General features: G+C 44.1%; 1 long non-coding RNA gene across 1 annotated transcript; it reads left to right on the plus strand.

Moving 5' to 3' along the window:
* Positions 1-9196: 9196 nt before the first annotated feature.
* On the plus strand, positions 9197-13842 carry LOC121831659 (uncharacterized). Its single transcript, XR_006075172.2, has 4 exons — positions 9197-9342; positions 10224-10385; positions 11264-11488; positions 12669-13842. It is a non-coding gene; the product is annotated as an uncharacterized LOC121831659 (long non-coding RNA).
* The last annotated feature ends 410 nt before the right edge of the window (positions 13843-14252 follow it).

Consider the following 14252-nt stretch of genomic DNA (forward strand, 5'->3'; position numbering starts at 1 on the left):
TGAGGCAAGATCTTGCTTCCTGACAAAAGTTAACCTTCATCTCACAGCTTCAGCTTCCAGAATGTTGGGATTGCAAGCATATGCCACTTCTGCCCAGCAAGAAGCTACTTTTATAATGGTCACTGCACTCAGATGAAAAGATTGAAATTGCCCGGTACAATTCACTGGAACACAAATTTTCAAATAATTAAATCTAAGCCAATTATAGTATAAAATGTTCTTGGACTTTCAATGCAAATTTCAATGGATTCTTCAAATATAAAAAGCATTATCTAAAGGTGCAGGTGGGGAGGTGGGGAGGATCTTTGAGGAGTTGAGGGAGGAGAAACTGATCAGAATATATTGGATGAAATTTTTCAATAAAAAAGAAAAATGAAAAAATAAAATAAAAATATATTAATAACATAAACCTAAAATATCAGCTTTTCAGCAGAATTGAAGAGACATAGCCATTAATTAATTTTTGAAATAGAAATATGTTGAAGTATGCATATTGCATGATAAGTGTAAACACTGGATGACTATGAATTCATATTGACCTACCAGTTCACTGGAGTGGGGAAAGTGTAATGAACAAACTTCCTCAATTTAAGAGGCATTAGCAAAGGAGAAGTGGGGAGCTGAGAGATGACACAATAAATAGTACATAAAAAATTAAATGGCAGAGACAACCCTAACATCCTGGATGCTATTACGTGTGAGGGGGTTGAGTTCTACCATGAGAGACAAAGATCCTTAGAATGGGTTTTAAAAGGAAGGTACAGTTAACTACATGCTATTTGAAAGTAAGAACACAAATGACACCAGCAAGTTGAAAATTTAATTAGCAAACAAACATACATCAGACCAATGTTAACAAAAAGAGGTAGGAATAGAGACACCAAGGGCAAAGGACAGAATTTATACTAAAACTGAAAACCTTTTTAAGAAGGGCATCGTAGTGCCTGGTGTTGTGGGACATGCCTGTAATCCCAGCACTTGGAAGGTCAAACAAGGCGACCAGGAATTCAAGGTCATCCTTGACTATATGACTACATGAAGCTAGCCTGGGCTAAATGAGACCTTGCTTTAACCACAAACAAATAAATAAATGATCATTAGTGCAAATGAAAAGGATATGCTACATCAGGGCTTCTTAAAGTTTTCTGACTCAGAAATTTATTCTGAGAAAAAAATATTAAGGTTATATAAGGATATAAAACAAGCATACAAATCAAACATTTACTGATAATAAACCATAAGGAAATTTATTTTAAAACAACTCTTTGACATAAACATACAATTCAACCATTTATTAAATGCAAACTCAAATTCACAAACTAATGAAATGAGTATGTCTGCTTATTTTTACATGAAGAATTAAATATTGAGTGAATATCTGATAATGCAGAACATAGAGCATCTTCAGTAATTTTTAAGAGTTGATCAATATTTTAACTTTGTAATCAGCAATGCTGAAAACGTCCCTTTGCACAAATACATATTATAAAATGGCAGAAGTATATTTAGGGTCATTTCAAACATTGTTGGACATTCTGTCCTAATCCCAAACCAAAATTCATTTAATGTTATTTTATGAAACTCAAGCCAGCAACTCAAACAGCAATTTTAAAAGTCAAACATTCTGGCATGCTACACTCCAAAGCCATAGTAATTTGATACTTACCTGCTGAGGAATGACAGTAAGGAAGTATTAAAAGCTTTTGTTTTCCCTCATTAAAACATTGTATTTCTAGAGGATCAGAAAACACTGTGTGTACAGTAAAAAATGCTGCAATTTTTATAACATATAACAGTCTCAGGTACGAGCCAAGATGCTTCAGGAAGCACTCACGGGCATCGTGGGGCATGCACAGAGTAAAGTGGGCACAATATATGTTCAGACTCAAGGCTGTAGTGAGGTTACTTGGCACAACACAAGTGACCCCCTGCCAGAAACACCTCAAACTCATTGCACCTTTGATTCTGAATTAGTTTTTGGTCACTGCACATTCAAAAACCTTTAGCTGCTGCCAATTTTTTTCATGACCCCACATCCATTTACACAATTCCCAGATGGAGTTGTGAAGCGCGGTTTAAGAAGGTGGGTTCTAAATGAGAAAAGGCCACTCCGTGGAAGTTCGTGTCCGAACAATCAACACTATCAGATCATCTCTCAACAACACAGAATGGATGAGGGAGTATCAGAGCACAGGGTAACATCAACTGCCAACAGCAATGATTCCATCACTTGGCAGATGCACACATTTCTCCATTTTCAGGCCCTTTGGCTCATGTGGCTCTGGTTCAATTTTACAGCAGCATAGCACAGACTCCCCCAACCCCAGACACTGTACCCCACTGCCCCCATGAACTCACAGCCACCCCCTCCAATACACTCATCTGTCCATTACACCGAGCCCTATCCTGACCTGGGATGGGACACTGATTCTTGTCCAACCCTAAACATATACACATCTACAGCTATGTCTACTTTTGTGGAAATATATACTGTTATGTGGCATATCTACTTCCATAGGAGTATCCTGTGGAAGAATGCGTATGAAAACATAGGTATTTCTTTTGTCAGAGTTAAACAAAAACAAAGAGATGAATCTCTAATACATGACCTTTCACTTTAGGATAAATGAATAGGACCCGCCGGGCAGTGGTGGCGCACGCCTTTAATCCCAGCACTTGGGAGGCAGAGGCAGGCCGATCTCTGTGAGTTCGAGGCCAGCCTGATCTCCAAAGCGAGTTCCAGGAAAGGCGCAAAGCTACACAGAGAAACCCTGTCTCGAAAAACCAAAAAAAAAAAAAAAAAAAAAAGAAAGAAAGAAAAGAAAAGAAAATGAATAGGACCCAATGTAACACGAATCTTAAAAGGTCTTATTAATAAAAACAAACCTGGAGCCAGGTACTGGGGTCAACACTGGAGAATCAGAGAAACAGAACAAGCCACAGCCACCTCACCTTGCCAATTCCTCAGCTGATCCTGTTTCCTCAGGCTGCAAGCCTCTGAGTCCTCATCCAGAATGAATCTCAGCTGAACTGCTGCTAAAAGCCTAAAAGCTTAACCAGGCTCTAAGTCCCTGCTCCTCTTCCCTTTCTCCTTTCTGCCATCACTTCCTGGGATTAAAGGCAGGAGTTACTATGCCTGGCTGTTTCCAGTGTGGCTTTGAACTCACAGAGATCCAGATGGATCTCTGCCTCTGAAATGCTAGGATTAAAGGGCATGTGCTACCACTGCCTAACTTCTATGTTTAATATTATGGTTGTTCTGTTCTCTGACCCCCAGATAAGTTTATTGGGGTGCACAATATATCAACCACAACCCAGGATCACCATGTTCAGGCTGGGATGGGCCCCGTATGTCTGGACCACAAAGAGAAGGTGGGGCTTGTATTAGAACAGAGAAATCTATAAAGTTATTGTGAGTGAAGGTTGTTGCTTGGCACTGTGGTGATTGTGGGAGCTAGAGATCTTTGATTGGAAAGCAGTGGCAGCTGCTGTCCAAAGCTAGTCTTAAGGTAATAGCTAGCAGGTCTGTCATTACATGCTAGAGAGTCTTAAAGACAGGAGAGCTGGGGGGGCTGGAGACGAGGCTCAGTGGTTAAGAGTGCACACTACTCTTGCAGAGGACCCAAGTTCAGTTTCCAGGCTTGTTGACCCAAAACTTCCTGTAACTCCAGCTCCAGGAAATCCACACTACCTTCTGGCCTCTTTGGGAGCCTGCACTCATGTGCACATACACTCACATAGAGAGTGGCTGTTTGTTTGGGCAGGCATCCATGACACAAGCATGTATTTCCCTTTCTCTCTCATGGCCCACAATGCTATTTTAGTGCGTGTGATAGTTAACTTCTCCCGTTGCTGAGACAAAAGTACCTCTCAAAAGCAACTTCAGAAATTAAGTTTTTGCCCAATGGTTTGAGAAATTCAATCCATTGTAGGGAGTGGGGATGTCTCTGCAGCATCCACAGGAGGCAACGGGTCACACTGTCTCCACAGCCAGGAAACAGAGAGTGGTGAATGCTGGCACTCAGCTAACTTTCTCTTTTGTTTTTACCCAGTCTGGGACGCCAGCTCTTAGAATGGTGCCACCTATATTTATGGTGGCTCATCCTACCTCAGTTAACTCAGTCTCAAAAATCCCTCATTGACCTGCCCTGAGGTTTGTTTCCATGGTAATTCTATATCCATCAAGTTGACAAGATTAACCATTTCAGGGGCTATGACAAGAATGACTCCATTTTGTATACTGAACAGAGATGAGGGGACTATAGATGTGTGGTGTATCCCCTCCAGCAAAGTGTAGATGCCAGAAGTACAGAATTGTATTTGTCCTATTTGATATAGAAGACACTTGGAGCAGGAGAGACGGTTCAGTGGTTAAGAGTACTTGTTGCTCTTGCAGAGGACCTGGGCTCCCAGAGTCCTAGGCACCCACGTGGCAGTTCACAATCATCTGTCGCTCCAGTTCCTCATCTGACAGCCTCTTATTCCTCCAAGGGCACCAGCCAGGCATGTGGTTCACAGACATACATGCAGGCAAAACACCCATACACATGAAAACTGTTTAAGAGGGCACTTACTATGTGCCTGTTTTACGAAGGGTTGTGAATGGCACCCTTAGGATGGCCCCCAATGCTCTCTCCTAGAATATCTAACCTCGTATAGTTTCTCTCCTTAGATGTAGGTGGGTCAGAGGGTCATTGCAAAAGGGATGGAATGTAACTTCCAAGATTAGTTTACCAAAAGAGAGTAGTTAGGAGTCCTTGCAGACTCTCTAGGTCACCAGCTGAGGACATTCAGCCAACGTGCAGAGAGCACATACCACCGCTTCTCTGTAGTGAGAAACCACTCCTAACCAAATCATGGTCCCCTAGAATCCATCCATTGAAAGCCTACCCTCCCCAATGTGACTGTATTTGTAGATGAGTCCTCTAAAGAGGTAAAAAAGTTAAATGAAGGTATGGGAATAATCCAAGTCTAATTCAATAGAACTGGAAATTTCATATAGACAAGAGACACCAGGTGTGCTCAGGCACAGATAAAAAGGCCATGGGAGAGCATAGCAAGAAGCCACCATGCAGAAGGCAGAGCAGTCTCAGCTAGCAGGCTGCTGGCACCTTGGTCTTGGATTTCAAGACCCCGGGCCTGTGATAAGAACGCTTCCTGTTGTAAGTCCCAAAGTCCATGCAGCCACACTGGCAGAATAGTAGAGGGAGCAGGGGCATGGAAGTGAACCTGAAGGTGGCTGAAGCCACCATTGGGCCTTGAAAGGACTGCATCTTGGTCACAGCTTGACTGCAGGCCCCTGAGAGACCCAAGGCCAGCAACATTCAGCTAAACCCTGACCAGGTTTCTGACCAGGAGAAACAGGAACACAGTATTTGTTGTTTTACACTGCTAATTATAGTGTAATAACATAGTCATGGGTTCAACATAATGTGGGCTTAATTCTTTGAATTTGGTGAAGATGAAATTTTTACTACCCACTGTTTATTTGGCAAAAAAGTGAAGCCTCAAAGAAGTAGTCTTAGCTAAGGTCAAATAGCCTGGCAGACTCTCTCAAGAGAAAGTGGAGGAAGCCAAGAGTCATCTTGGCCTGCATACAAGTTTGCCTTGGGTCACCTGCCAGGCCTTATCAGCTGTAGGGACACTAGGCTACACAGAAGGTCCCTGAAATACCTCAGTGTCACCTTAATGGTCTCCTTGGAGTCTTTGCTGCTAAACAAAGTTTCTGTTTTAACAAGGTCCACCCTGGCACCCGACTTCATGTGGTAATGAGGTCCCTTGAACACATCCTGAAAGAACCCCTCTCTTATACAGAAGTGTGTCATTGAGGGTCAATGTCAGATAGACTCTGATGTGTAGGATATCATCCGAAATTCCAATAGCAAACAAAGACACAATACCGGCTGGAGTCTAGGCAGTGTTCACCTCAGGCTCACTTAATTCTCCGAGGTGCTTCTGCTACTGCCTTCCATTCTATAAAAGAGGAAACTGAGGCAGCCACAGGTTGGCTGGTTTATTCAAGGTCATACCGTTAACAAGTGGTAGGACCAAGACTGAATGCCAGGTTGGGTAGCTCTGGAGTGAGTATGGCAACAACCCTTCCTCTAGGTCTTCCCACTGTTTAATATCCTCAATATAAGTCATTAGTTGACAACTTCTTTAGCCCATTGCCTCACTAGTTTACAGATCAAAGTGAAAAACATCATTACAACACATGAAGGACACCTTGCCAGGCCCAGTGGAACACCATCATGAGCTCCCCACTTCCTCCGTGTGCCTTATAACCAGACAGATAGATGCACCTTGCCCCAGCCCAGGCTTCTGCTTTTGCCTGCAGCCTAAACTACCACTCCTTCCTCCACTCTTGAAAACAAATGTCCTCTTTGCTGTAACCCAGCCAGCCACAGTCCCGTGTCTCCCTACCCGGACACAGGCTCTGCCAGAGAAATAGCCCTCACTCATCTCTCCTGCTAACCACTACTTGGCCTTTACCTCTTCTGGGAATTTTGCTTTACCCTCACAAGGGCCAGCCACCGAGGCTCTGCCTCCACTGCCTCCATCCCTCCCTCTCCCACTAGACTCTGGTTTCTGCAAGGGACACAAACAGCTTATGTGTCTTTATCCTCCCAGCAATGAGCACAGCACCTGGTGCCTATTAAGCCCCAGTTTGTTGAATGAGCACACGGCCTCCAAAGCGTAAGTCACAATGCCTGGTTACTCACCCCACTGTCTCCACGAGACAGCACTGGGGCAGAAGGGCCGTACAAACACTTCACAGGAAGAGGCCCAAGAGAGAGCCTAGATTAATCCACTATCTTCAATACGCAGATGGAAAAGGGTGTTGTTGAGAGGAAAGAATTCACTTGCCTCAGCTAACCAAAGGCACCGTGGGACACAGGGCGGCAGGGGATGGGGGGTGTTGAAGGTCTCCAGATGTTTAAGCGCCTCTTCTAAACTCTCAGAGTCCTCTGTAGTCCTTACCTGTGGCAGATTATCCACATGTGGCACAGTTTATTATTTTATGATTCTGGATATCACACCTCTAAAATGGATCTCCCTAATTGAAGATCAAGATGTTGGCAGGGTTGCCCTTCTCTTAAGGCTACAGGGTCGATCTTCTTGCCTTTCTCACCTTCTAGAGGCCACCTGAATTCCTCATGACCCACTCTTTCTTCAGAATCAGCCATGGGACAGCTTCCAGTGCCCCTGCTCTCCAGTCTCTGTGCCTGTCACCTCCTCTCCTGACTCTTTTCCTTTACAAGGACCCTCATGATCTTCTACCAAAGTCTCTTGACCACATCATCCTGTTGAGTCGTCCACAAACTTCTATCACCACAGAAAGTTACACGTTTATACGTCCTGGAAATTAGGAACTGACCATCTCTGAGGAGCTGCTTCAACACAGCAGCCTCACAATCCTAATACAAAAATGCTCTGATCCGGTAACCCCTTGCATGAACAGGATGACAAACAGAAAGAAATCTTCACCAATTGTTTCCACTGTCCTTGGGAAAATGCTGTTTTCTGGAAGGGTACTGTGAAAGCTCTGTCTTTCTCACCATTGCCTTTCCAAAGAGTTTGCACTGTTACACCTAGAGTGCCCCAACGGATGGTGTCTTGTCTTCAGCCCACCTTCCTACTGTTCCTGTGCAAAATTCATGGTTTCTCTTCAATAGCATCAATCTCTAACAATTAGATAGGTTCTGTTCCCATCCACCCACACCTTCAGCATCTTTAAACTTACTCAGGCTCCTTTCCTTGACAAGCTTACACGTTTCACATCTTTCTATTCCAATTTTTGCTTGCTCTCTCTCTCTTTCTCTCTTCCTCCCTCCCTCCCCCTCACTCCTTGCCTCTCTTTCTCTATAAATGAGTAATAACCATGCCACAGTCTGAATGCTAGGCTATCTTAAAATTTCCCCTGCCAAATAAATTAGTTCATTATGTCTGAATTCATCCTCACTCAAATTTTTTAGGATACAGGAATAATATAGCCAGATGCTTTGCTAGGATGTACCATAAATAGCCTCTAGTCCAGTTTCCAATTGAGTCCTCTTTCTCCTCTGAAACCTCAGGAGCACAGCCTTGAATGACGGTCCGTATTTCTACTGGCATTCTGGTTCTCCACACTTTCACCAGGAGATGCTCTCAAGCTCTACTTACACATTCTAGGGCTTCTCTAACCTACAGTCCCAAATGCTTCCACATCCCTCCTGCCAACCAGTTCGAAATGCCTATGAACCACACGGTCAGGTTGATTGCAACCAGAACCCAACTACGCAGTACTAATTTGCTACACTGGTTACTTTTCGACTTTCCATAAACAAAGACCCAATAAAGGACAACATAAGGGAGCAGGGATTTATTTTGTCTTATAGTTGGAGGAAAGCGGGCAAGGCATGGCAGCAAGTGTGGCTAACAGCTCTGGTGGTGGGAGTGTCAACGGATCAGGAAGTCTAAAATACAAAATTATGTGTTAATAACCACCATATATTTCTCTGTAATATTTGTATTTTATGTTACTACGTGATTGAGCCCATGAGAAGAAATGTCAAGAAATACCAACATACACCAAGCACTTTGAATCTCATTTTATCTTAACTCCATGGTAACCTTCTGAGCCCACCTCAGTGGGATGGGAGCTGCTAATGCATCCATTTTACTGGAGAGAACCTGCAGCTCAGAAATGGTAAGTAATGGTGATGACTTGCCCAGAGGAAGTAGACGTTAAAGACAGGACCACATGATCAAATTCTATCCATGCTTTACTTCCTAGTTCATTAATGAAGACAGTGACTCTTAAGTGAGGTAAATTATTTAACTCATTATGGCAGAATGGTTTGGAAACTCAGATTTGATTGGCTGCAGAACTCATGGTCTTTCAGGTAGATCTTGTTCTTTCACAGAAACTCCAGCTTTCTTTCACCTGCCTGCTTTGTTAGTTGGAATTTAAAAAGAGTGAAAAGGAGTGAGGGAGAGATACACTAGAGAGGGAGGGCATCATAATGTGGATGGAAATATTCCATGAGTAAGCAAACTTGGAGGAAACCCTTCACAAAGCAGCAAGAACGAGGGCAGTCAAAGTATATGGCGAGGTCTAGGAGAACGTTGGTTGCTAGGAAACTCCTTCCAACCATATTCCGTATCAATCCAATTAGCAGATTTCACCTGCGTTCCAATAGTTGCTAGGTAACTCTCAAAGGAAAAACAAACAGCAACAAAATAGCTGGGTATAGTGGTGTCTACCTTCAAACCCAGCACTGGGAAGACAGAAGTCAGCAGATCTCTAGGAGTTTGAAATCAGCCTGGTCTGCATAGTGAGTCCCAGGACAACCAGGAAAAGTAAGCAAGCAAACAAAACCAAACCAAAACACACACAGGGGTGAAAAGGTGGGGTGGAGGGGGGTGGGGGTGCTACACCTCCTCCAAGCTAATTCTGATCCCAAAGGAATAAGGACATGGTGGTTGTGAAAACTCTGTTCAAGATATACCTCTACCTAACACTTCCTTTTTTGTTATTTCACTACATTTACAAAGAGTAAGAAATTCAAGCAGATGAGTTACAAAGACATCTTGATAGATAAAATGCTTGTCCCATAGATGTGAGGATCAAAATTCAAATCTCTAGAATCCACAAAATGCCTGACTTGGTTGCATGAGGATCTGGAATCCCAGCCACCATCCCCCCATGGGGAGATAGGAGGTGAGGACAGGAGACTCTCACAAAACCCATGAACATCTCCACTGAAAAAGCCAACGAGAGATTTTGTCTCAAACTAGGTGGGAAGTAAGAATTACCAACACCTAGAGATACACACCATGGTGCATGCATTATTCACATGCACAAATATGTGCACAGATATTACACACACACACACACACACACACACACACACACACACACACACACACACGTTTTCTTTTAAATGAAAATCCAGGACATATAAGTCAGTGTTGATGGCATTGTAAAAGAAGGGGTTCCATAAACAGAAAACTGGTTCTTTAAGAGCAAAAGACATGGTAAAAGAAGAGCCAGGGGTCAGGATGAAGCACCCCTGGAAACCCTGCCAACAAGGGCTCTCACTAGAGAAGCTGCAGGGCCTGCTCCTTGCACAGCCAAGAAGGGAGGAAAGGGGACTGAGGCAAGGGGAGCACCTGCTGTATACATGGGGCTGGGCTCAGTCCCTCTATAAGCACCGCATTTACTCTTTATGGAATTCCAGAGAGGTGGTCGCTACTGCCATCCACATTTTACCGATGAGGAACTGACATTTGAAAACAGTAAGGAAACGGAAGGCAGGACCGTATAACCAAAGTCTGTGCAGGAACTTCCTGCTGGCCCAGCAGAGTCTCAGGTCTCCACGGGCATCTCCAGAGGACGGCAAGTATGTAGTAGAACATTTTAAGGTGTGTTACTTTTGTTCATGTTGCGTTTGTTTAACTCTGTGAACTTGTGTTACTGTGCCAGTATAAAACACCTGTTGTTCTAATAAAGACCTGGCCAATAGCAAGGCAGGAGAAAGGATAGGCGGGGCTGGCAGGCAGAGAGTATATATAGAAGGAGAAAACTGGGAGGAGAGATCTAAGATCTAGGAGCCAGAGGAGGAGGAGGAGGACTCCAGGGGCCAGCCACCCATCTACACAGCAAGCCACGGAGTAAGAGTGAGATTTACAGAAGTTAGAGAAAAGGAAAAGCCCAGAGGCAAAAGATAATTGGGATAATTTAAGTTAAGGAAAGCTGGCTAGAAGCTAAGCCAAGGTAAGACCAGGCATTCATAATTAAGAAGAAGCCTCCGTGTGTGGTTTATTTGGGAGCTGGGTGGCGGACCCCCCAGAAAAAGACCAAAGACCAACCAACAACGCAAGTACTCTCATTTACTCCATGTAACCTCAGTATTAAGGCAGAACAGTGGAAATGGAGGTGCAAGCAGGAAAAAAAAATGTAGATCGCCTCTGCTTGTGCATTACTAAGGACTTAAAGTGACTTTACCACAGAACTCTCAAACTGTCTAGTCCCAGGATCCCTTTACACTCTTAAAAATCAGTTAAGAACCTAATGAGCTTTTGTTTATGTAACTTAAATCTATTAATACTTACATATCAGAAATTAACACTGAGAAATCACTAAAATATTTATTTAACTAATCTTTAACAACAGTAAACTTATGACACATTAATGCAAACAATTTATTTTATGTAAAGTAACTTTAAAAAGCAAATTTCAATGGTGAGAAAGCGTTATTATTATTCTTTGTTTTTGCAGGCGTATTTGATGGCGGACTTCTGCAATCTGTCTGGAGTGTTACCACATGCCAGGCAGCTCCTAGAACGTTTCCCTCTCTCCCACTAGCACGCTCATGAAAGGATGAGAGTGAAACAGCACATAATGGCTTATTAAGAAACTGGTTTTACTTTGAGGACCCTCTGAAAAGGGTTTCAGAATTCCCCACGCATCTCTTGGCCACACTCTGAGAATCACTGGCTTGAGGTATGATAGATTAAACGCCCAGAATGTGTTTAGAATTTAACTGTGTTCCTTCTGGGTTTTTCAGTCCACTATTTAAGATTATTCCACCTCTTTCTTGCCTGGAGCATTTTATGGTCTCTGGGAAGCCCAGTCTACCTATCTTGTTTGCAATCTTTGCAAGGCAATTTGGGAGAAACAAGATACACAGGCTCTGTGCTGGGCAGAGTAGACAGAAATACAGAATGAATAGCCATTGCCTGTCCTGAAATCGTTCCTCCCTGTAACTGGTAGAGAAAGAAGCGTGAGAACCTCTGACCTTTGTGATTGGTGTGAGGGATAAGCATCAAATTCTACCCAGCCAATCAGAATATTTCTCTGCGCTCTCTCTCTCTCTCTCTCTCTCTCTCTCTCTCTCTCTCTCTCTCTCTCTCTCTCTCTGTGTCTGTCTGTCTCTCTCTCTCTGTCTCTCTGTGTGTGTCTGTCTGTCTCTGTCTCTGTTTCTGTCTCTCTGTCTCTGTCTCTCTCTCTCTCTGTGTGTCTGTCTGTCTGTCTCTGTCTCTGTCTCTCTCTCTGTGTGTCTGTCTGTCTGTCTCTGTCTCTGTCTCTGTGTGTGTGTGTCTGTCTGTCTGTCTCTGTTTCTGTCTTTCTCTATCTCTCTGTCTCTCTCTGTCTCTCTCTCTGTCTCTGTCTCTGTCTCTCTCTCTCTCTCTAACTTGCAGGGGGTTTTTTTTCTCCTGCAGTGTTAGCACATTATACTGGATCATAAACTTTTATGATGGTGCTTTAGAGTTATACATCCTACCTTCACACTTGAACCCCATACTATGACTCCCATAAGCTCACTTCTAATAGTATTTTGCGTCTGTCTGGGTGGGTTACAGGGTATAACTGTGACTGTGTGAGTGTGTATGTGCTTTGAGAAAGGTTCTCACTCTGCAACCCAGACTCTCCTAGAACTCATTATGTAGCTCACAGCAATCCTCCTGCCTCAGTCTCACAAGGGCTACAATTACAGATACACACCACCAGAGCTTGCTTCATTATGGTGCTCTTAACCCTGAGTTTCTGCCCTAAGTTTTCTGCTGAACATGTGCCTCATTTTTCCCTGATAAGTCTCACCTTGGTGAACTCACCTATCAACGTCCATGGTGATTGGCTCTCCTCCCGACCTCCCACACATTTGTCTCAATTCCTTTTCCAGGAGCGCAAGCCCTCTTAGCAACCAACAGAGTTGAACAGCTCAGGATGCCGCCACCCCACAACCAAGCACTATAGTGGAGTGTGCCTTTCATCCCCACACCAGCCATTCTCTGTGCCTCAAACTCGGTGTAGCCTAACCAGCATTTCTTCAGCACCGGCCAGGAATGTGACAGACAATATACTGAGAAGACAGAAATATCAAATGAGTCTTGACTCTCGAAAGACTCACACTTAGTCAGGAAGACGCCGTAACCAGAGAGAATAAGGAGAGCCGGCTCGTAAGACGTGTGCATCCGGCAGCATGAATGACAGAACAACCACCCAGTGCTGGCTTGAACAAGAAGGGGCAATGCTGGCTCTCTAAACTAGCAACACTACCAGAACATCAGGAGCATCTCGATGCTGCTTTTATCCATTTGTCTCCTCCGTCTGCCTCAGACTGTCTGTCCTTTTCTGCTAGGCTGCACACCCAACAGACAGAGCTTCATCTCTAGCTTTGACTTTGTCCATCCATGACAGGCACCAGCAGGAGATGGGAAGAACACCCAGAGAAAAGGCTAGATCATTGGCTTCCCCCAAGCCCATCCCATTTCCTCCTTGCCTTATACCTGACTGTCTGCATTCCACAATAGCCAGTGGACCTCGTGGGTCAACTCTTGCCTGTCTCTAGTAACACTGCTGTCTCCCCCTGCAGGTCTGAGGATTGCTAATAGCTCCCCACCACTGGTGGTCACCAGGTGCCTCCCTGTGCTTCCTCATTCCTTTCATCCTTTGTGAATAATCCCAAATCATTGCTCCTTCAAGTGTGCTTCTGAGTGTCCCATCTTGTAGTACAGCTGTTTTCTCTGGGTTTAATATATGATCAACACTATCCTGAAGCAGAGACCTTTGCCCACAGTCACGGCAACAAAATGAACATGACTAGACAGCAGAGAGCTAAGTCTATGGTAATGAGGCTGTTAACATTTCCTCTTGAAGAAGCAGAGAGAGGGTCACAAAATCTTCACAAGACCTTCCCCTGAGATTTCAATCAGCACTCCTTCCCGCTCCAGCTGAACACAACCAACGATGTAAAAGGTAACAACTTGACGGGGAAGACAGGACCTCTCTACAGTGCGGCTGCTGTGAGTCCTCCATGCCCCTGTAAGGAAATCCAATAAACCCCTCTGTTCGCTTAGTTGGACCTCACCAACTCTTTCTTTGTGCCGTCATCTCCTTCCCTATTTGTTGTGAAGAGATCATTCTTTTACATTTCCCCAGAAAGCTTTAGACACACACCTGTGTCCTACTAGGACCCTGGCATAAGCTTGATGCAGGGGCTCAATAGATGACGTCAGAAACGAGTCTCTTTCTCTAGGTTGTGTGACATCTCTTGGCTCTTTTCTCAAAGAAGTTCTCCCCCTCATGGCAGCAAAGCAGATGCTGGTGGTGAGAGCCTCTTATTTTCCCAGTGTCCAAACCAGAGGAAAGAAAGAGAGCCCTTCTCTAGAGCCCTGACAAAATCCAAGTCATGTGTCTACCGGTGAGCCAATTACTAGGACTAATGGAATTCAGTGAGTCCAATTGGCCACTGATGATCATATGG

The sequence above is a fragment of the Peromyscus maniculatus genome, chromosome 8 (genome assembly GCF_049852395.1).
Source record: "Peromyscus maniculatus bairdii isolate BWxNUB_F1_BW_parent chromosome 8, HU_Pman_BW_mat_3.1, whole genome shotgun sequence".
NCBI lineage: Eukaryota > Metazoa > Chordata > Mammalia > Rodentia > Cricetidae > Peromyscus > Peromyscus maniculatus.